The 22,275-nt window shown below is 41.4% G+C and overlaps 1 protein-coding gene across 11 annotated transcripts in view; it reads left to right on the top strand.

The window, feature by feature from the left end:
- Window positions 1–22,275, top strand: part of NCKAP5 (NCK associated protein 5) — a 973,837-nt gene that overhangs the window by 831,146 nt on the left and 120,416 nt on the right. The window lies entirely within an intron of this gene.

Genomic DNA, 22,275 nt, shown 5'->3' with positions numbered 1-22,275 from the left:
CAAGGTACATCCGCGCAGGCGTGAGTCAGGGCTTTGGCTCAGACTGGGTGGTCTGGGCCTGGGGCGGAGGATGGTGGGGAGATAGGGAGAGGTCAGGACAGTTACCATCACCTGAGGAGTGGTTTAGAGTTTCATTTAACTGAATTAAGAGAAAAGCCAGAAAGAAGAGCTTGGAGAAAAATGGAAGACAAAGGTTAGTGAGTACAAACAGGTGGACAGTAAAGGAGAGATCTTGGGGTCTAGCTGGTGACGACTTGCTGCAATTGTTTTTTTTTTTTTTTTTTTTTTTGACTTGCTGCAATTGTAACTATTTTTATGGCTATACCTCCACACTCTGTCCCCAGCTGAATGACAGACACACTTGATATATGCCACACTCACTATGTGACCTTCCGCTCAAGCATGAAAAGCAGTCTCTTCTATATCATCACCTCTGGGGATAATTGGAGTTACCTTTTGCCCCTAAATAGAAGCATTCTCTCCTCCCTGCTTCTGCTTTTGCCTTGTCCTCTTCCACCTTGCACAGCACCCACTACAAAATTGAACTCAAGTCTGCTCTCAGCTACTAGGGAAACTTGTACTTTATTTTTGTTCCTTGGTGTTCCTTGGTTCCTTTGTCTCTTAACCATCTCCATCTGCCTGATTTCTGATTTTCCACAAGCCCTGCTTCTGGGCCCTACAGGGCCATTAATGTGTTCTCCAGGGCCAGTGGTTCTGATTGGAGTGGCACTGCGCCTTGTGAAGAAGGTGTTGGAGCATATTGTTGGTTGACACATGTTTGGGCAGCACGTGGACATTTCCAAGACTAGAGGCAGAGATGCCACACCCAGTCCCTACGATACATTCCACCTGACCTTCCTATGTGCTCACGATTATCTGAGCAGAGCATCTAACACCATTTTAAACAGAAACTCAAACTATTTTTGGCATAGTTTTAATATAAGCTGAATTTGGGGAGAATTTTTTAAGGGAAGAATTGAGCTCTGTTTTGTTTATAATTTTACCAAGATTATTCACTGTGTCAGGAAAGCAAGCACATCATTGCTTACAGTGGCGCTCATTATATTTGAGTCACCAGCACAAAAAAACCTGTAAGAGTCTATATTTATGGTGTCACATATGTGGTGATTCCACTGTGCAAGCATCTGACCACTTCGTTACGCCCTGTAGGGGAGTAATGCCTGAGCATTTGCATATTGAAGAGCATATTGTTCTATTATAAATCACATATGTATTTCCTTTCATACAAGCTCTTATATGTATTTTTTGAAATTGATATATATATGTGTTTCAGGGGTCCCCAAGGACTCCCTCCAAATTTAATGAGTTCCTAAGAGGACTCACAGGATTCAGCATGTAATTGTATTCACAGCTAAGGTCTATCACAGCAACGGATACAAAACAAACTCAGCAATAGGAAAAGATGCATAGGGTGAAGTCTGGGGAGACCTGCCGCAGGCTCTCAAGGGAACTCTCCCATTTGAGTCACATGGGGTACATCTAATTCCCCCATTAGTGGATTGTGACAGCATGAATGAAATGCTGTTGATCGGAGAAGCTCATTAGAGCATCAGTTCTCAGGTTTTTCATTAGGGCTAATCAGGGAGGCACCTTCTGCCTACCATATACCCAAATTCTAGACTCCCAGAGGAGAGCAGGTATTCAGCATGAACCACATTATTTGTACACACAGTTTAGGCACAGCGAGCCACTATGACCATTAGGGTGGCGGGAACCCTCTATAATCCAGATTCCAGCCCAAGGCCAACCTTATAAGCAGACCTTTCAAGAAACAGCAGTCAGGCCTGCAATGTTAATTCTTTGTTTCTATAGTAAGTTATAATAACCGTGGGGATCATTGGTAGACAGTAAATGGGGAATCAAACAACATTTGTTTATAAGGGATACTAGGTCTCATAGGTTGAAAACCATTGTCTTAAACAAAAGAGCCCTCCACCTCCAAATACCAACATTTAGCATGCCAGAGAACTGACCAAAGCTATGGCATTACATATATTTTGTTATTGGTTTCATGTGCCCCGAATCAAATTTTTAAGCAGGGATTAAGATTTTTAAAAACATGCATTACTTCCTTCAACTACCAATAGTCTGTTAATGGAAGGGTAGCAACAGACATTTCTCCTCCTGTATTACAAACAAATCTATTATGGCCTATTTTCCTCTCCTTTTCTTTCTTTCTTTCTTTCTTTCTTTCTTTCTTTCTTTCTTTCTTTCTTTTTTTTTTTAAGGCAATCAGCTCTTTTTTTTTTTTTTTAGATTTTATTTATTTATTCATGAGAGACACAGAGAGAAAGGCAGAGACACAGGCAGACAGAGAAGCAGGCTCCATGCAGGGAGCCCGATGTGGGACTCCATCCCGGGTCTCCAGGATCACGCCCTGGGCTGAAGGCAGATGCTCAACCGCTGAGCCACCTGGGGATCCCCTCCTCTCCTTTTCTACCTGAAAACTGTCTGCTTTACCTGGGCATAATAAATGACAGTTCTTCTACTACTCTTACAATTCTGTCACTACTCACTCCTTCTGTAGTAAATCTGAACTTTAATCTTTCTAGCAAATCTGAAAATCTAACTAATTGTTATTGTGGCTTAAAAACATGAGTTTGACTTGAGAAGCAAGTATCATTCCAACACCAGGGCAAAGTGCAAGGCATGTAATACAAATGAAAGTATGATTCAGTGTCATCGGGTCACCTCTGATAGCCCCCTGGTCGACATCATACTGTGGATTAAAATAATAGCTCCAGCTGGCCCTTCCTCAATACAATATGCATAAACAACAGGTGTGTTGGTTAATTGTGTTCTCATCATGGTGCATATTTCACACCTCATAACTCCCAAATGAAATACCAAAAAGAATACATAAAATTAAATGATTCAAAGATTTAGAGGGTTTATGTTTTTTATGGAAGAGTGGGAATCCGTTGGAATATTTAGAAGGAACTATAGAGCTATAACCATTATTATTAATGCCCCTAAAGATGTAATATTTATTTTTATTTTAAAAACTGACACTTGAAGGTGACAGCCACAAAAAATGAGGCATGTACACACTCAGGGAAGGTAAAGCAATCCATACTTGGATTTTATGAAGAGAGATGAACTATCACATACCTTCTTTTCAATGAGCAGTTGAAAGCCCCACAGAAGTATAGCATGACACAACAATGGTTCTCCGTTCTTCCATTGCTGTTTGCAAACTGGCCTTTGGCCTCTGCAAGTGGACACTGGAGCATGACTGTCTAGAAGGGACTGAATCAGCAGGGATGCTTGTACCCACTTAGTACCCTCCTTGCTGCTGCACATCCCACTCTGTATGCGTTTCCAGCCAGACGAATCTAAAGTTATGTTAAGTGACTTTTAGCACACGAGTATGTTGTGAAAGATTCTGTGTTGCCATCTGTTGAACTAACCATTTTGCTGGCATAAATCCATATGGCTTGCTTCTCCCAACCCATGATAAACCAGGGCTAGTAGTTAAAATGAAACATGAGCAACAGTGAAACTTGAAAACAGCTAGTCAAGCAATCTACCTCCTTTGTACTAAAGTCTGCTAATGTTCCCTTTCCTCTCCTGTATGATTTGCCTCTGTTACAGTGGCTTGATACTGGTAGTTTTGAGATCCTTCTGGAAAAGCCCTGTCACTATTGAATGAATTTCCATTGACTTTGCTGAGGGTGTGAAATACTATATTTAGAGATAAAGTCAGATCCTTAATGTAACTGAAGAGGCCAGTAATGCTTTAACTCTTAGTCAGCTCCCCCTCCCCTCAGGTTTTTTTTTTTTTCTTTCTTTTATGGACAGGCTCAGCAACACAGACATGTGAACTATATCATTAACTAGACTTGTCATAAACTATTCCATCCCTCATTATCATGCATTAAATTTTTGTGGGTGGTCATCCTAGAAGTTCATATTATATTTGGTGGCTTACCTTGAACACGCTATGTTTCATTAGCCACTTACCTATGTAGAGACACAGGAGAGAGGGATAATTTGTCTGTGTCCTGTGGGCAGTACAAGGACGGCTATCGCATCATGAATTAAAGGCCACTTAACTACACTTGAAGTCGAGAAAGTTGGCTTCAGGATATCACCCCACCGAAATCAATATTGTTTCTGAGATCTCTAATATATTGTCCTACCTGAGACCGATTGCTTCTCACATTTTTTCCTTCCAGCTGACATTTCAAGTTGACTCAGTGAATCAGTCAGGATAGGCTAGGTTATGCTGTGGTAACAAATAACTGCAAAATCTCTGTGACTTCAAACCCAAAGATGCACTTCTGACTTTACTCTTGTAGATCAGCAAGGGAGCCACTTGCACATCTTAGGCGCTCAGGAGACACGACTGATAGAGCAGCCATCATCTCAAGCATTGCCAGTCACCAGGCTGAGAAGGAGAGATCTCACATCTGGGTGATCTCACATCACTATTAAAAATGTTTTTTGTCTTGAGCATTCTACCCACAATTCACTCACTGAACTAGGCATATGGCCCCACTCAACCACAAAGGAATCAAGAAACACAAGTAGGGTTGTCCCCTGAAGGAAAGAGAATTGGGCATATTTAGTAAGTGGCACTCATGGCCACCACACTCAGTGGAAACCTGTCTTCCTCCTTTCCTCTACTCAGATTCTAGAAAGCTAAGTATGTTGTTTCTCAGCTTCCCTTTCTACTAGGAGAGTCCAGGTTGACCTGGTCCTATGCTGTAATACCTACATGGAAATCTGTTGTGGGGATTTATCACAAGCTTTTGTTTTCCTGATGAAAGGATTCAAACACAGCTGTTCTCCAGTTATGCTTGCTCCTTCTTCCTATCTGGAAGATGGAGGTAGTACCAGGATATATAGCAGCTGTCTTAGTGTGAGCCCCCATATAAAAGGTGGTGGCACAGAAGAGAAAGATGAGAAGAGTTTGATTTATTGATGACATGGATGAACTACTACAATGGCTCTGGAGTGCCTACCTCTGGATATCTTCCTGTGTGAGAAATATAAATCCCTAGAAGTTTATGACATTGTAAGGCAAGCTTTTTGTGTTTCTGTTGTTATTGCTGTTGTTGCTTTTTGCAGTTGAATGTAATCCTATTGAACCTTAAGAGGAAAACATCCCATTCGGAAGGGTGTGTTACCAACAATCACCCCAGTATTATTAAAATATAGTTGAGAGCTTTCTAATACATGACACTGTTTCAGACTATATTTGGCACTCAATCCTTTTGGTGACATTTCATGCAACCTTATTTTGTCAGTATAAGCTAGGTTATAATGCACTAACAAATAACACCCAAAATCTCAATGACTACCTACCTCTGAACTTGTTGCTGTGTGAGAGAATAAGTCCCTGTATAGTTTAATCCCCTGAGAATCATTTTTTTGTGTGTGTTTCTTACAGCTAGCTGCAATCTCGGCTGACACAGTCTTGCTTATTCTTGAATTTAAAAGTATACTTTCCCCAAAATCTGTGAATGTTTTCAGGTTTTCTAATGAAGGGCTATTTGGAGAGAGGACTTGATATGGTGCTTTAAGAATTTCCAGTGTTTTTCCCATGGTCAGCTCCATCCGTCTGAAAAAAACAAAAAAACAAAATACTGTTAAAATGTCTGCTAAAACATGTTTCTTTCTCTCTCCTCTTTTTAAAAGAGGAACTCTCTAAAAGAAGCCCTTTAATAAAAAATATAAAGCTTCCATTTTGTGATAAAATTAAGTCTTGTTTTCATGATTTTTGGGGTGCCTGGGAAACTTGAAGAATGAAATCTATTGGGAATAAAATGAAAAAAGGGAAGAAAATATCTTGTGGTTCTAAAAACTTTAGAAAAGCCTTGGAATTAACTATGAGAATACCTCCCTATTCTGAGAATTTACAGAATGTGGCTGAAGTCTCTCAAAATTTGAAACACTTTATTTTTTTTTTTTTTTTAAATTTTTTTTATTTATGATAGTCACACAGAGAGAGAGAGAGAGGCAGAGACACAGGCAGAGGGAGAAGCAGGCTCCATGCACTGGGAGCCCGACGTGGGATTCGATCCCGGGGTCTCCAGGATCGCGCCCTGGGCCAAAGGCAGGCGCCAAACCGCTGCGCCACCCAGGGATCCCTGAAACACTTTAGAACAGAAACTGTAACTTGTTCAACATTAACCTTGACAAATTCAGGCTCTGTCATGTGAATGAATGAACGCCTCTACTCTTGAGAACTCTGGACCTTGAACATCAAAATTGAAGTAGGGTAGCAGAAAATTATCTTTCTCTCTTTCTCCCTTCTACCTCCCATGCCGTCCATGTTCTCTCTTTAAATTTTTAACAGATTAAGTGAACGACTTTGACAAAAAAATCTAATGAGAAAGTGTCTTCAAAAGCACTGTCAGATTCCTTACTTGTCACCACCCGTGCTCCCCGGAAGGATAGCACTTTGCTTTATGACCATGTATTGATCTCTAATATCTTTATTGAGCTTTGTCTCTTCTTTGCCTCCTACAGGCAAAGGGTGAGAGTTAGATAATAGTATTAATTTTCCAGACATCTGCACATGTTTTAATGGCCTTTTGAAGTTTGCAAATAGTTTTTCTGTGAACCCACCACAGGGCTAAAATGCCATTAAGGCCTAGATTGCAACAATACATAACAATCATAGCTGTAGAATTCAGCTTGGCAATGAAAAGGAAGCTCATTTATTTTAGTGGAGATTCAAATTAATGTACGTTCCTTGCCCAACCAGAGCCCATGCCTCCATGTGCTGGAGGTAACCAGCAGGACTCAGGATGGCTGAAATTACCTGTTCTTGTTCACACGTGTGGAAAGTCAGAGCCATGGCAGAAGGTCTCCCCATCACACTCAATGTGAGCTGGAGGACTGGGGAGTAGTGATGTAATTAGACTTCATAACCATGTTTTAGCCATGGCCCACTTTTTCTTTTTTAGACCAGAGAAGCCTATGGTCCCCTTCTTGGAATAATGCTTTTAAGTACGTAAAGACATGGGATTATAAAAAGAAACCAATTACATTGAGATGCCATTACTAAAATATTGAAAAAAATATGATGTGCTTCATTCCTAAAGCATGAAATAACAAGCTCAAATGGCAGTTCTAACTTAGTTTTTACATAATGATTTCAATATACAATATTTAGAGATATTTCCCACAACTGTGATGTGAGAGGAAGATGTCTGTGATTTCTGTTGGTGACAAAATCAACAATTTATACCAATGTGGTTTGATGCCTACATTTGTAACTGAAGGAAATGTTAAGTTTAATTCAAGTTTGATTAAACTAAAGATGCATTTTCTTCTTCCCAGTTCACAAATGCTCTGAATTCTGCCCATGGACCTCTGAGCTCTCATATTAAGAAACTCTGAGAGTCTGTATATTTCCTAGGAATTGCAAGTCTGTGTAGATACAAGGACAATTATTTATTCCTTCCATGAGAGTTGAATATTAGAATTTAGAAAATATTTAGATTACTGTGCTTTGTATTTGATTTCACTCCTGGCCATTATTTTGGCGAAGCATGCACCCTAAGTTGGTCTCTCTAGAGTAGGGATACATCCTCTGATGACAACCACTCTGTTTTTTTTTCTTGGCCATTTTACGAATGATGACTGTATGGCTAGAAGCACCTTGGAAGGTTTGTTTCTCTCCCTTATACAAAACTGCCTGACCAGGTTTGGGAACCCTACCAGAGACACTGACAGTATCACTTGCTCTACTTAGCTGGCAAAAGTCACCATGTGGATGGAACCTGTTTTATGTGATGTCAGAAAATCTCTAAGAGGAAAGGAGAAATGGTTTTAAGAAGTAGTACGTACATTTACCTCCAGGTTTAACACTGGTTCCTCCATGGAACATATTTATTAAAAAGAGTGCTTTCAAATAAACCTCTATGTGAATATAATTATCTGGGAATTTCTTAAAATCTATGTGAATATAATTATCTGGGAATTTCTTAAAATCTTTAAAATTTCTTAAAATTTAAAACCAGGAGAGTTTTCAGTTTCTTGTAACGGACTAGAGGAACTGGTTTGGCTTGTCCCATTACATAGTGATAAAGCAGCATTTAATAGCAGCAGCCTGGGTGATAAAATGATTATGGCAGCAGTGAGAAAGAATCTAATAAGGAAATTGATCTGCAGATTCCAATTCTGTAAGAGCCAACATCGATCAACTTAACTGTCAATAATGAGATCGTATTGAGAACTGCTTAATTCTTTCAGATGATTCTGGGGTCTAGTGACAGATTCAAGAAGTAAATGTGAAAAGGAATTTAAGAGCCTCACGATCACTCCATTGACCAGCAAGCAGCAAGCTACATGGCATTCTGGTGGCGCATGACAGTCTGTCTTGGTCCACAACTAAGATTAATTAGAGATTGCTAAAGGATTTTTATATTGTAAGATATGTGTTACAATACCACATGGTATAATATAATAACAGCTGTTCTTGTGGTTAGCAATTATAGACATTGCAGTTTAGAAAGGAGAAGGGAGAAACTTAGTGCTCTTATTAACTTGTATCTTCAGGAGGCCGTAATCTTTTTTTTTCTAGGCAGCTCAGTGGCAAAGGAAACTGTCTGTTCTCAGAGATTAATCAGGAAAGGTTATATGAGTAGAATTCTAAAGTCATCATTTGCCATTTTATATAACTTCATTGATTGTCTGCCCAGGCTTTTTACTAAGAACTAGTCCTCAATTCTGTGCCATGTTAGGGACCATGAGTACCAACAGAACAAGTCTAAGTGATTTCAGCATCAAGAAAATCAAGAAGTATTAAGGCAGAGGGAGCTGCTAAATAGTGGGACAGGAATGTCAGGTGGATGGGCATAGAAATGAGAAGGTGGGGGATCCCTGGGTGGCTCAGCGGTTTAGCGCCTGCCTTTGGCCCAAGGCGCGATCCTAGAGTCCCGGGATCGAGTCCCACATTGGGCTTCTGTCATGGAGCCTGTTTCTCCCTCCTCCTGTGTCTCTGCCTCTTTCTCTCTCTCTCTCTCTCTCTCTGTCTATAATAAATAAATAAATAAATCTTAAAAAAAAAAAAAAAAGAAAGAAATGAGAAGGTGATAAGACACAGCTCTGCTCACTTCCACCTGGAGCCATCTTGAGGCCTCAGCAAGGGATTCCTCCCATTTTTCTTGCCCAGGCAGGAACATTTTCCAGGGTATGGGCAACCGTCCTGTGGGGACAGGAAAGAAAATAAATGGAAAGAGGAGCTTAAAACAAGCCACTCCTAACATTCTGATTATAAAGCATCTAACTCAGAATTGACAAAGCTGACTTCCTGGAAAATATTTACCAATCTTTCCCTCAGCTGGATACCTGCTTATAGACACTTCCTGAAGTTTGGGGTCTTGTGTTGCAAATTGTACCAAAAGGATGAGTTTTCATTGGAGGTGATTCTCATAGCAGGAAGCTGTTTCAGGACCTCTTTTTTGGTTTCTAGTGTCAGGCATATGTTTGGCACTGTCACTGATTGAAGGTAGACAGGGAGTGTGGAGGGGAATCATGCTATTTTGTTATTGAAAATCGTGTTGAAATTCAAAAGTCTACTCTTACTCAGCAAGCTTAACAAAGGGAAAGGAACCAGACCTTTGCTTGATTTGGGAGTGTATTTCCAAGTCTAATGATAATCAGATAAGGTAATAGCGAGGGCCGACTTCCTGGGTGCCAATCTGTCCAGTCACACAGGGACTTAGAAGGGCCCTGTGTTTGATGTAATGCTGTTCTGTCACCACTTTGAAATTCTTAGTATCTTTCTTTTTTTAAAAAAGATTTTATTTCTTTATTCGTGAGAGACACAGAGAGAGAGAGAGAGAGAGGCAGAGACACGGGCAGAGGGAGAAGCAGGCTCCCTACAGGGAGCCCAATGTGGGACCTGATCCCTAGGATCATGACCTGAGCCAAAGGCAGATGCTCAACCACTGAGCCACCCAGGTGCCCCGGTGAATTGAATTCTTACCACAGCCTTATAATTCCGGAGTTCTTTCCGTTGAATATAAAATCTTCGAATAAGCCTTTATGAGTTAATATTGTTATTATTATCCATAAAGGAAGGTAAGACTCAAAAGGTATAGTAAGTTGCCTTAAATCACACAAAACCAGGATCTGAACCCAAGTAGTGTATCACCTGGGCCTTGTGCCAGCCTGGTTATGAATGTGAAAAAAGGGGAGGGGAGCTAATTTGTAAACCCAAACCCAGGATTTATCCTGAATATTTAAAACCTAGTTTTCTAGTTACTAATCATTGTTTTAAATACATTGGCTGATAATAATAATAATAATAATAATAATAATAATAAGTAAGTCAGCCAATCAAGGTTTTGGGTTCATTGGAGTCCAACTGATTGAGGTGTTTGGTTACGCGTTGGATATGGCCACAGCTTGTGGATCCAGTCTCCACCCTAGGCTAGCTTGATGACACACTAGACTGGAAGACATCTTCTGGGAGTCAACCATTGGCTTTCTGAATAAGTGACTCATATTTTACACTCTGACTATATTTTTATATACTCAAGTTGGAGGGCATCTTATTCCATTAGTTTTCAATCAATAGAAAAGTATTTATGAAAAGAAATTTACCATCCCACATAAAACAACTTGAACAAAAAAGCGCAAAGATTTATATGTAATAAATGTTTTGAAGCCCTTAGGATTATTAACATGGGACATTTGAGGAGAAATATTTAGTCTGCAACTCACAGTCTCAGGGAAAAAAAAGTGTCTATAAAACCAGCTGATTATTAACAAGTGTTCAAAGCAGATCCTTAATTTTACAATAATAATTACTTCTTGGGAACCTAGATTCTCATAATTTCTCAAATGAGTGTAAGAGCAGGGTTTTTTTTCTCCATAATGCTCATTTCTTTGTAATGGTTATTTATAGATCCATAACCAATTACTTTGAAAAGTAAGAACTCACTTTTGGTATTCTCTGAGACTGAAAATGCTGTGTCCATGATCTAAAATAAAAAGGAAAGCTCAAGGAAGATTACTTTGCATCTTTAAGAAAGTTTCCATCAAAGCAGTTTATGAAAATTAATAAATCTGTAGGGATTTGAGAAGATGGGATAATTTTAGGATTATGGTAACCAGTGACTGTCTCAGAAGAAAATAGAGAGATTATGTTATTTGTATTTATGCATCGAATATCCATTTAATACTTTACAATTTCCACCCTGGGAGATTAGGTATTTCTCTTCCTACTTTCTTTCTCGGTGCCTGGTTCACAAATTCGTAGCACTTAGCAAATATGCTTAATTAGAACAAAGTGTTGTCTGAAGCAAAACAAAAAACAAAACAAAAAAACGGTGGAAACACTGTTTTATGTCTTGTGGAAACTCTGCCTTTTTCCTGAATTCTCTGATACAGTGTAACTCCATAATCTGTCATACAAATGTTCACAGTATCATATCCATGTACTTTTCTCTTGGATGTTACAGTTAAGTCTTTAGTCGACTTTAGCTAGAGGATTTGCTGGAGAAACCACGGAGTAATTTTGACTTGAAAGTCTGGCATCACTCCTATTTCACGTTCTGTCTTGAATAGCCTCTCCTAATATGCCTGGAAAAAAAAAAAAACCCACAAGATTGAAATTTAAATATAGAATATATTTAGCAAACTAATAGAAAAATAAAAATAAATCCACTTGACTTGATAAATCCTACGTAATAGCTGGAAACTGCCATTTGCCAAGAAATGATTTAGCTTAGTGAAATGTATTTTATAGCTAATCCTTTAATGTCTGTTTTACATATTACCTTTCCCACTGTTAATATTGAACAATATTGTAAGCTAGTCATTTTATGCCCTATATTTCAAATTGCTATTAGGAAGCCACATAAATAACAATTTTCAACTGCTTGTTTATAATACCATGAGGCATTTCTTACCATGGGGTAAAGTTACAGTAGATTTTAAAAACGGCTGTGGGGATAGAGCCATAGGGAAACTGTGATGTGGATCTATGGCAAGAATGCCTATAAAGCAAACTGAAGTAGTAAGTCTGGAGCCTTGATAACGTAGCACTTCGTATTAACTCTCAGGGGCAGCAGGACTCGGCGCCCTCCTGGACCACGCAGCCGTGCTCACGTACGTAGTGTAAGCCATCTCCACGAGTACAACATGAATGTGACTCCAGGAACTCATCCTATTAGCACCAGGACACTGACCTGTAAAAGGTGTATGAGGACAGAGCTCAAAAGTCATTTTCCTGGGCGTCTGATCGTCCGATCCAGGTCCCCCAGCAGCCCCCAAGCGGGGAAGTACCATGAGGGTGAATCTGCAGCCTGTTCAAGGCCCCAGCAGGTCTCTCATCTCCCAAACTCTGACTTTCATTTGTTCTCAGCTTTCTTTTAATAATATAAGGGAGCATCCATCTTATAAATAATTCTCCATGATTTTTGTTGTTATTGTTCTCCAAGACACTGACAAGACATTTTTCCCTTCCTTGGAGATGGTTTTCCAGCGTTAAGCACTAGTTCTTTGATTTCGATGTCTGCTCGTTGTAGTTGCAAGAAGAGAGCAGGGCCCAGGTATGATTTCTTGCCAGCAGCCTGGAAAACATATGAATCCATTTGGTTCCTCAAGGGAGTCACTCTGTGTCTTTGGGATTAGCGATTAGAGACGTCTGGGGTGCCCCCAGCAATTTGCTCAGCGTTAGCACGCAGCGGTTCAGTGAAGATCCTGGATGGAACCTGCTGCCCCCCCCCCGCCCCCCGCAAGGAAGAAGCACACCTCAAAGGCACAGAAGCTGTGTGTGTCTCCACTGCATCTGCATTTCCTCCCAGGGACCGTCCTAGTCTCTTCTTGCAGACCTCCCCTTGCTTGTTCACATAGATAAGAGTAATGAAGGCCCACAGCCAAGTTCAGCATTCCTAAAAATGTGGGGGGTGGGCAAAGGGATGAAGGAGAAAGCATGTGCTCTGGAGAGAGTGATGACTTCAAGTCCCAGCCCTGCTCCATACTCACTACTTACTGCTTGGCCTGCCCCAGGTTCCTCTCTCGCTGAGACATCTCTCTCATCGTTCCCCTCCTGAGTTCTCTGTGGTCTTGCTCAACTATTTGCAGAAAGATGTCCACTCTCTTTCATCTCTGGAAGGCTCTTTTTTTTCTTTCTTGGCTCCTTCACCTGAGTCATCATTTCTTGCTTGTAAAATCTCGACTTAGCCATTGTTTCTCAGGAAAGCCTCCCCCGAGTCCCCTGCTGAGGTTCATGTGGCACATGACATTCAAGGTGCCCAGTGGCTGATCTTCCTACAAGTGCCTTGGTGGCAGGAACTGAGTTAGCTCCTCACTGTTCCCTGGAGAAGACATCACGGGGACAGAGAATAAGGTGTCATATGAGGGCAGGCTTGAAGTCTGGGTCCAAATGCAAACTCCTGAACAGTTGATCTACTCTTGAGCTTCAGTTTTCTCATTTGAAAAATCAAAGTTATAATAGCTTCTACCTCATTAGGTGATGATAAGAATTAAATAAGAAAAAAAATAATAGAAGCACTTAGCACAGCACCTGGCGTGTGGTCTATAAATGTTTGCTGTTTTCCTCCTGTGTTTTATTTTCAGTTAGATCCAAATTCATATACAAAATTGTGTTTTCCCAGAAAGAATGTAGAGCTCCAAGGAGGAAATAACAGCAGCACCAATACCAGTAATATCACCAATAATAATAATAGTGAAATAATAATAAAGTATGTTTTTTAATAGATGAATGAATTATGTTTGAGATAGTGAAGACTCTACTTCCTTTTTTTAGTCTTATGTGGCTTATCTTGTTGCCTAATTTATATTGTTATTTTTGTAGATTTTTTTATAAGATTCATTTATTTTTATTTTGGAGAGAGATATTGGGAGCATGAGCAGGGGAGAGACAGTGGAAAGGGAGAGAGAAAAGGCTCAAGCAGAGTCCCTACTGAGCACAGAGCCCAATGCGGGGGCTCGATCCCAGGACCCTGAGATCATGATCTGAGCTGAAAACAAGAGTCAGACACTTAACCCACTGAGCCACCTAGACACTCCTATTTTTGTAAATGTTTTATGACAAACTATCATAAACCAGTTTTAATTATAGAAATTAAGAGAATGAAAAAAGAGATTAAGAGAATAAGCTCTGTACTTACACTACCTGGGACATTATTTATGACCTTAGACAAGATTCTTAGCATGTGTACCTCAGTCTCTTCATCTTTAAAATGGGCCTCTCAATGTCTCTGCTGCAGATGATGATCGGCGTTTAAAAGAATAATATATGTGAAGCACATACTTGGTGCTGTACAGCCTAATTAATGTCCATGGCTACTGATGGGAGTGACCCAGATTATAGGCTGAACACTGAGGCAGAAATAAATAGCTCATCTGGCAAAACAGACCAATTCCCTTCCTTCAGGGGAGAAACAAGCAGAATGTGGTATAAGTTTAGACTTACAAGGACACAGACCTGAGAAAGAAGCCTGGCTCAACCTCTCCCTGGAATATCACTTTGTGACTGGGGATCTCTTTCTTAGATTTGGTTACCTGGAGCTCTTCATCCCTAAAAATTAAGATAGTAGCTTCTTCCACACTTAATGTGAAGACCCGTGAGATAAGATCCGGGGCTTCACACGGTGCCTCTATCCCCACAGGGCAGGAGGTAATGCATTTCCTCTTAAGCAATGGTGTGTTGGACTCCAGTGACCAACACCATTATTTCCAATAGGTCTGATAAAAATAGGCCACGTTTTCTGCCCCTTCATTTCTTTAGTTCTATGAAATCAGAGGGAAAATTTGTCCCCCCACATGTAAAAAGCCAAAGCTTCAGCAATCCAGGAGGCTTTTCAAAAATACAGCTTGATTAAAAATGTAAAATGCAGTGTAGATAATCTTACAAAACAGCAGGGGCAATTGGAAAGCACTTATTAAAGTACCTGTTAAAGTAATTAGTGATAAAAATGGAAGTTTCACGGTGCTTCTGTATCTCTTAGATCCCAGAATAGGCTCAGGCTGTGCTGAATCACTTCCTCTCTCAGATCAGAGTCAAGGGAGAAGACAAAAGGGAAGCTTCAGGGAGTCTTAGGATTATTCAGGGCTCTCCACCTGCCCACAGGTGACCTGCTGCAGAAGCCCTAACCCTACATCCTGCTTCCCAGCATCCTGCCACTTTGCTGTTTTATGCTCTGATTCTTTTTTGTTTTGGGTAAAGAGACCAAGAGATTTGGAAGCTTGAGGGTGAGAGCTAAGCCCCTCTTGCGTGAACATTTATTCCACAGAACGTTATCTTACTCATATTTATCAGGCTGGTCCCCACCCACCCCCACTTCTGCCTCCATATCACCTTACTCTTCCATGATTCCTTTTGCATATCCTGCCTTTAAATTCTTATGTTTTTTGTCTCATCTGTGTGTTTGGGCTCCTCATTGATATTTAGTAGGCTCCACTAATGAGCTTCCTAGAGTCTGTTCATAGTTCATAGTCAGGACTCTGTACACAGTAGATGCTTCATAAATGCTTCTTGTTGCACTAATTAGAGTGGAGGCTCCCAGGGGCAAGGTCTGCTGCTTTCATCCCCATCCATCTTCCTGCTGGTTCTTACCTTGTGGGTCCTCAGGGTACTGTTAATGGAATTTCAGAAGACAGGACAGATCTGAGATAGTCCAGTCATCAGTTTAAGCTACAGAGGTCCCCCAGTGAACTTCCTAGTCACCAAACCAAATATTTCCTCAAGCAGCCACCAGCTAATCAGGTTGTCATGGTAGCAGGGACCCTTGAAGAAGGTTTTGAATATAGCTGTGGAATAATTGTTTCAAAAGCATTTTATAACCTTGGATCCCAGAGAAGTAGAAGAGAGGATGTAGAACCATGTCATTTGCAGAGGCACCATCCAGAGTGACACAGGAGGCACTTGGGGCACCTAAAGATTATATGCAAGGCAAGCCTCAAAGTTTTCAGGAAAAATAGTAATTGCAGCAAGAACTGTTGTATATGGTTTAAAAAAAATAGCTATAAAAACTTCAGATTCTGAAGTGAGATCGAATCTTGATGAACATATTTTTTAAAGAGCTTCCAGGAGAACATTCGAAAGGCATACTCTGTGTCGTATCAGCAGGATGGCTGAATGCAGATATTATGTTTTATCTTTGTATCCCAAAATGGAAATAATGGCATAATGAATTAAACATCAGCTTTTATCTGAAAAGATTTTGTCCCCGGCTCAAATTTTTGTAAATCTAAGAAATGATCATTTAATACTCAGTTATGTAATGTGCAGTTATGTAATTTTTAGTTTTATAATAAATTCTTAATGGAACAGAATGAAACCTGTGAAATGTGAACCAGGGGTCTACTCTCCTGATGATATTTGGGAGGGCTGATGAAAAATCACATTTCCTGGGGGCACCTGAGTGGCTCAGTTAGTTGAGCAGCTATCTCTTGGTTTCAGCTCAGGTCATGATCTCAGAGTGGTGAGACTGGGCCCCCTGTATAAGGCCTTGCACTCAGTGGGAAATCTGCTTGTCCCTCTCCCTCCCTCTGTGCCCCTCTCCCTGCTCTTGCTTGCTCACTCTCTCTCTCAAATAAATACCTTAAATCTAAGGAAGGAAGGGAAGGAGGGAGAGAGGGAGGGAGGGAGGGAGGGAGGGAGGGAGGAAGGAAGGAAGGAAGGAAGGAAGGAAGGAAGGAAGGAAGGAAGGAAGGAAGGAAGGAATCACATTTCCAGGGGCACTTGGATGGCTCAGGTAGTTGAGCCTCCAACTCTTGGTTTTGGCTCATATGATCTCAGGGTCATAAGATGGAGCCCCGGGTCACAGTCTGCTTGAGATTCTCTCCCTTTGCCCACTCTCTCTCTCTCTCTCTTTTTTTCTCTCTCTCTCAAATAAATAAAATCTTTTTCAAAAATCACATTTCCTGAATATGGCAAAAATGTAAGTCTAGTATGTGTCTAAGGTAAAACTTTGGAGTATTTTGGATAATTATCTGGTAAATAAAGCTTTCAAAGAAAAATTATCTTAATTAGGCTCCGCATTGTTGAAGAGATTTCCTTGAACTTCCTTCCGGAGCCTTCAATGCCTAGAAAAACCTCTTTGTTATCCAACAGAAGGAACAAAGCATATTCACCTGATTACATCTAATTCAGAGCCATATTTAGAACATATCTCTTAAATATACCAAATCCACCACCTGTGTTTTCTGCCCTGTAACAGAGGATATCCAGAAAGGTGGTGAACTCACAGGAAATCGTCTGAAGTTGGCAGTATCAAAAGATGCTCAGAGGATTTCATAATAGTGCACTCCAGACTTGCCTTCCTTGTGATGGGATTAAAGAAGATGAAACAGATGGCCCAGGGCCAGCCTGGGGCTGAGTTGAAGGAGCGGGAGTGGGGCTCTAGGAAGCTTCCTGGAAGCTGTGAGTTGAGATCAGCTCTTCAAAGTGGAGACAGGGCCATCTGTAAACAAAGATGAGGCTGAAGAAGCGATGAGTCGTTCCTTCAAGAAATCAACTCGGGATCCAGGTCGCCAGATTTGCAAGTGAGGGTGAGCCCTTAAAAATAAGGCCCTGTCCAATTGGGCAGCCAGCCAAGACAGTGGAAGCAGCAGTCCTCAAGCAAAGGAGCAGGGAAAGGGGAGGTGAAGAGGATGCCCTGATATCCTGTCTCCTGGACTGAGGATTCTGAAGAGTTAAAGATACCAGTGGTGACTGGGCAGATGTTGAGAAATTCCTCCATCCTTCTTCCAAATATCCTACCATGAACTTTTGAGGGAAGAAAATGCCTCCAAATGAGAGGAGCATATTGTGAACAGAAATGTGGTCACTAAACATTTAGCAGTAATTCATGTGGCAATAGCAGACCTTCCCACTTTATAAATAAAACAGGAATGCAAGAATTGGGTCATAGAAGCCATCCCCTTTAACTAGGAGACCTTTTTCACAAGGAGAAAAAAACAAGTCTGGAGAATATCCACCAGGCCCCAGGTAGGATTCAGGATGTGCATACTGTAGTATCCACCAAGGTTAAGTAAATCAAGGGGATTAAGGCAAATCAGATTTAAAAACACTAATTCATGTCTACCTCTGCTGCTGAACCTACATCACTCATGGTAGATCCCTTTAATCAGGTATACGCCACATTCACTCCCGTAACTTCTCTTTTTTACAGATATTTGGACTTTACTAGTTAGATGGGAGAATAATTACGTGCATGATTATGGTCTTAGATTAATTCTCTCACCAAATCTGACTAAAGAGAAAGGAGCAAAGTCCTTTCCTCTTTACATCTTACACCAAGCTAATGACTTCTGAAATCTTGGCATGAAAAAACCCACATGTTCCTTTTCAAACGTTAGGAAGGACATCAGTTGATGCAAACGCTGCTCGTCACCCTATCTTACGTGATTTTTCCAGCCTGGTTTCCCGTGCTGCCCAAATTTCTCAGATATAGATTTGCTTTTTACCCTCAACTTGTGCCACTAAATAAGGATTCAGTGTATTCCTGGCCTCAGCAGTCAGGGCCTTAAAGTTAAGACCTCATTTCCATACTGAGCAAAACCACAGAGGCGAAATTCTATTAAATGGGAGGAGCCTTACCTGAGCACCTGAAGAACAGCAGCTCCATGAGTGAGGAGAGAAGCGGGAAATGGGCAACTGGCCCTTCAGCCCAGTTCTCAGTGCCCTAGTTCACCACTGGATCCAGTCCCTGCTGCCATCATTAACTGGAGAGCTGCCAAATCAGTATCTGCTACTCTGAGGAGGCCATTCCACCTTCATCCCACCAGATATAGAACAGCCAGTCCTGGGCAGAGCCTGTCAAAGGAGGTTCTTCCTCCACCCTGAATTACAGATTCAGAGCTGTGCAAAGAATGTATTGGGGGCAGACCCAAGGCAAGGGAACCCATCATACAATCCTGACCCAGTGTGGTTCTGGCACTGGCTGCCCTAGCATCGCCGGGCCCCCAGAGCCTAGCTTGGTATTTTATACTGGCACAAGGGTGTGTTCTGACTATGGATTGCAACACACTTTAGCACATCCCACAGATCCCTTACCCCTGCCCCTGCAGAAAGACAGAAAGTCCATTTTTTCCCTGTGAAGCTGAACGTCCTCAGTGTGAGAAGTCATCTTGATCTGCTGACATAAACATATATACACATGTGAATACGTGTGTGAATGTATATATAGTGTGTATGTGCATGTGTGAATCTGTGTGTGTTGACTGATGGATGGAGTGGCCACCCTGTGTGCTCTCAGAAAAGGGCTATCTCAGCCAGGCTAATATTAATCATGATAACACCCCCCCACCCCCATGAATAATGGCTCAAAGCCAGTGTTCATTGATTTCTTCCTCATGGAAAGTCCAAAAAACTTATCTCTGGTCCCCAGGTGGCACCCTTTTGGTTGGCAATTCAGGAAACCAAACTCCCTCTGCCTGGTGGCTCCATCTTTAACACATGGCTTGCAAGGTTGCTATGCTCAGTTGACTGCATCAAACCAGTGAAAGGGGAAAGAGCATAGCACCCCACATGCCAAAGATATTCCTGGGCCAGGAGAGACATCACTTTTCTCACACCCCATTGGCTAGAACTGACCATGTCACTCAACCACACCAGCTGCAAAGGAGGCTGGCAAATGCAGTCTAGCTGTGTGCCCAGAGAGAAGCCGGTATCCGTTCTGTGACACTTAGCTAGTCCTCGCCACAGGGACAAAGCAGAAATACAGGGCTTGTCCTGCTCTCACAGAGCCAATCACCCTGTTAGGAAAATAGACTCTACACACAGGAGCAATTCAGCAATCGTGCCCCCCAGGTACAGGACCAAAATGGACCAGCGATATCATCTGGCTACATGTGGAAGCCGGTATGGCCCGGAGATGACAGACAGTCCTATGGGTAGGGCTTCAGTGCAGTCCTGAATGATGAGCAGGTCTGAGGTGGGTGGACAGGAGCAGGGAAGGTATGTCAGGAAAGATAGGCAAAAGCATCAGCTCAGAAATAAGAGGGGCTCATTCCTGAGACCATGGAACCAGTCTGGCAGGAACGGAAGGATAGAGTGTTACTTACCATCAAAGGGAGCACTTGAGCAAAAAGATCTCACTGACCTCTGGTTAGGAAATGTGTGAGGCCGGGAGTCTCTATTTCTAAGACCAAGTGTAATCTCAGGTGTGGGGATAATCTACGAGGCGAAGTGAGGTCAATTTCAAACCTGTACTGAATAATCTGGCTACCTCTTATGTCTAAAACATTTTAAAGACATCATGTCTCAATCCAAGATCCCTCTAGTTTTTTAGGTGAACATTCTAAGTTTGAATTATTTCAGGTGAGGGATGTTATCCAGATGGACACTAGCTGTGAACATGAACTCTAGATGAATATGTACTGAGACTGTTCACTCCAAGCACATAGACCTCTTTCAAGAGGTCACCATATTCTCCTGTCACATACTCTTGCTGACGACAGCTTTAATTGAATTCCCCATGTATACATTCTACGTACGTTGCAGCGAGCCCTTAATTAAGCGCAGATAACATTACAGTGCAATAACATTACAGAAAGGCGATGTGCTTATTCTCTTGCACACCCTATATGTGTGTGTCTGTGAGAATATATTTATTATAATATAATATACACACATATAAGTGTGAAAATATAAGCCTTTCATAAACATTCTTATTATGAGAGGTGTACCACCACCAACAGAAAGAGGTGGAACGTCTCTGGGCTCGTGAGCTTTCATGGTTATTTAAGGCAAGTTGCGCCAAAGGGTGATATTTACCTACCATTTTCTTGCCTATGGCCTTAACACAGAAATAGGTTTTGTTTTCCAAGTTAATTTGTATTTGCCTTACATGTGTGGAAACTGTAACAACAGAGGACTCATGCATACTTTAACATTCAGAAAATTACCTGCCACCAACTCTGAGTTTTGACAAGTAATTGAGGTAAGGCTCTGTGAATTTCATCATATTACCTTATCTATTATTGTTCCTGATGATGGTGACACCTGTCCCCACCGGTGGGGTAGGTTAAGTAGCCACTCCCATCCCTCTGTAACCAGCGAGGAATCTGAGACAGAGGGATTCAGTTACATTCCCAAGATCTGGTAAAACTTGTGCCTTAGATGGAGCTGGAACCCAGGTCATCTGGCCCCTTGTCCAGGACCTGACCTGTCCCCTTTCCCACACAGTGTTACTGACTTCAGCTCAGGAGAACTGAGCATTTGTTTATAAACTACTAAAACATAACATCATTTAGGAGGATGCGTTTGTACATACCTATATTCATGCAGAAAGCAAAGGATGACATCATATATTTGATAAGGAGTGAAGAGCAGCCTTGAACCAAATTACGTCAGATGTCTAATCTAGAAGGACTCTTCCCTAAAATCACATGACATACCACTCAAAATCATCATTTCTCTTCTTGAATGTCATTTCCTATAACTTCTTGGACTGTTGGCATATTGATAAGTGTATAGGTCTCAGAACATTATCATTCTTTTGGCATGCTCTCAAGCTTTAAAACCTACGTGTGGGTGGGAAAAATATCTTTTTCTTTATAGGCTACAACAAGTATCAGTAGGGTACTTGCTACTCACTGAGTATGACACACTGTCACAGGTCCCAGGGATTAAATGACTGTTGCCCCCAGGAGACTCAGTTTCTAGAGGGAGCTTGAGGTAAAGATTATAAAAATCATGCAGAAACAACACCCTGGCTCTTGTTACCTATTGATGTCTTAGCTCTGTGGGAGAAATGAGAATTTCCCAAATAACGGGCAACCAGGTTAGGATTTAGACCGTTTTGGGTGTAAGTAGCTCAACAAACATAGATTGAGAGAAGCTCAAGTATTGATCTAAAGCAAATAGTGATTTAGAGCTTCATTGGGAAAGAGGAGGATGAGCCCTGGCAGAAAAAAAAAAAAATTGCCTTTGCTCCTGCAGGGGGATGCAGCACAGTCCTAGCGCTCAGCATCCTCCATCCTCCATCAGCTGCTGGAGGCGTGTTTGTTCAGTGGCCAGCTGCTAACCAAGTACATAGGGCTCTCACACAAGTCTGAGGGGAGTCCAATGGAGAACGCAGTGAATGTGCCTCATCTTGGTGGAATTTAAGGTCTCTGCCAACAACATGGAACATCCAAGAGGAAAGAACAACCCATGAGCACCCCCTTGCCCCCCGTACTCAAAGATGATCTTAACATTAATTAGTGGCACAGAATCTGAAACATTTCCTGGATCAGCATCAGTATGCAGCAAGGCCTTTCCAGGGAGGAAAAGGAATAGAAAAACTTTGCATAGGTGAGGGAAGTACGCTT

This window comes from Canis lupus, chromosome 19 (genome assembly GCF_011100685.1).
Source record: "Canis lupus familiaris isolate Mischka breed German Shepherd chromosome 19, alternate assembly UU_Cfam_GSD_1.0, whole genome shotgun sequence".
Taxonomy (NCBI): Eukaryota; Metazoa; Chordata; class Mammalia; order Carnivora; family Canidae; genus Canis; species Canis lupus.
Note: the sequence above shows the minus strand (reverse complement) of the source record. Positions and strands in the feature narration are given on the sequence as shown.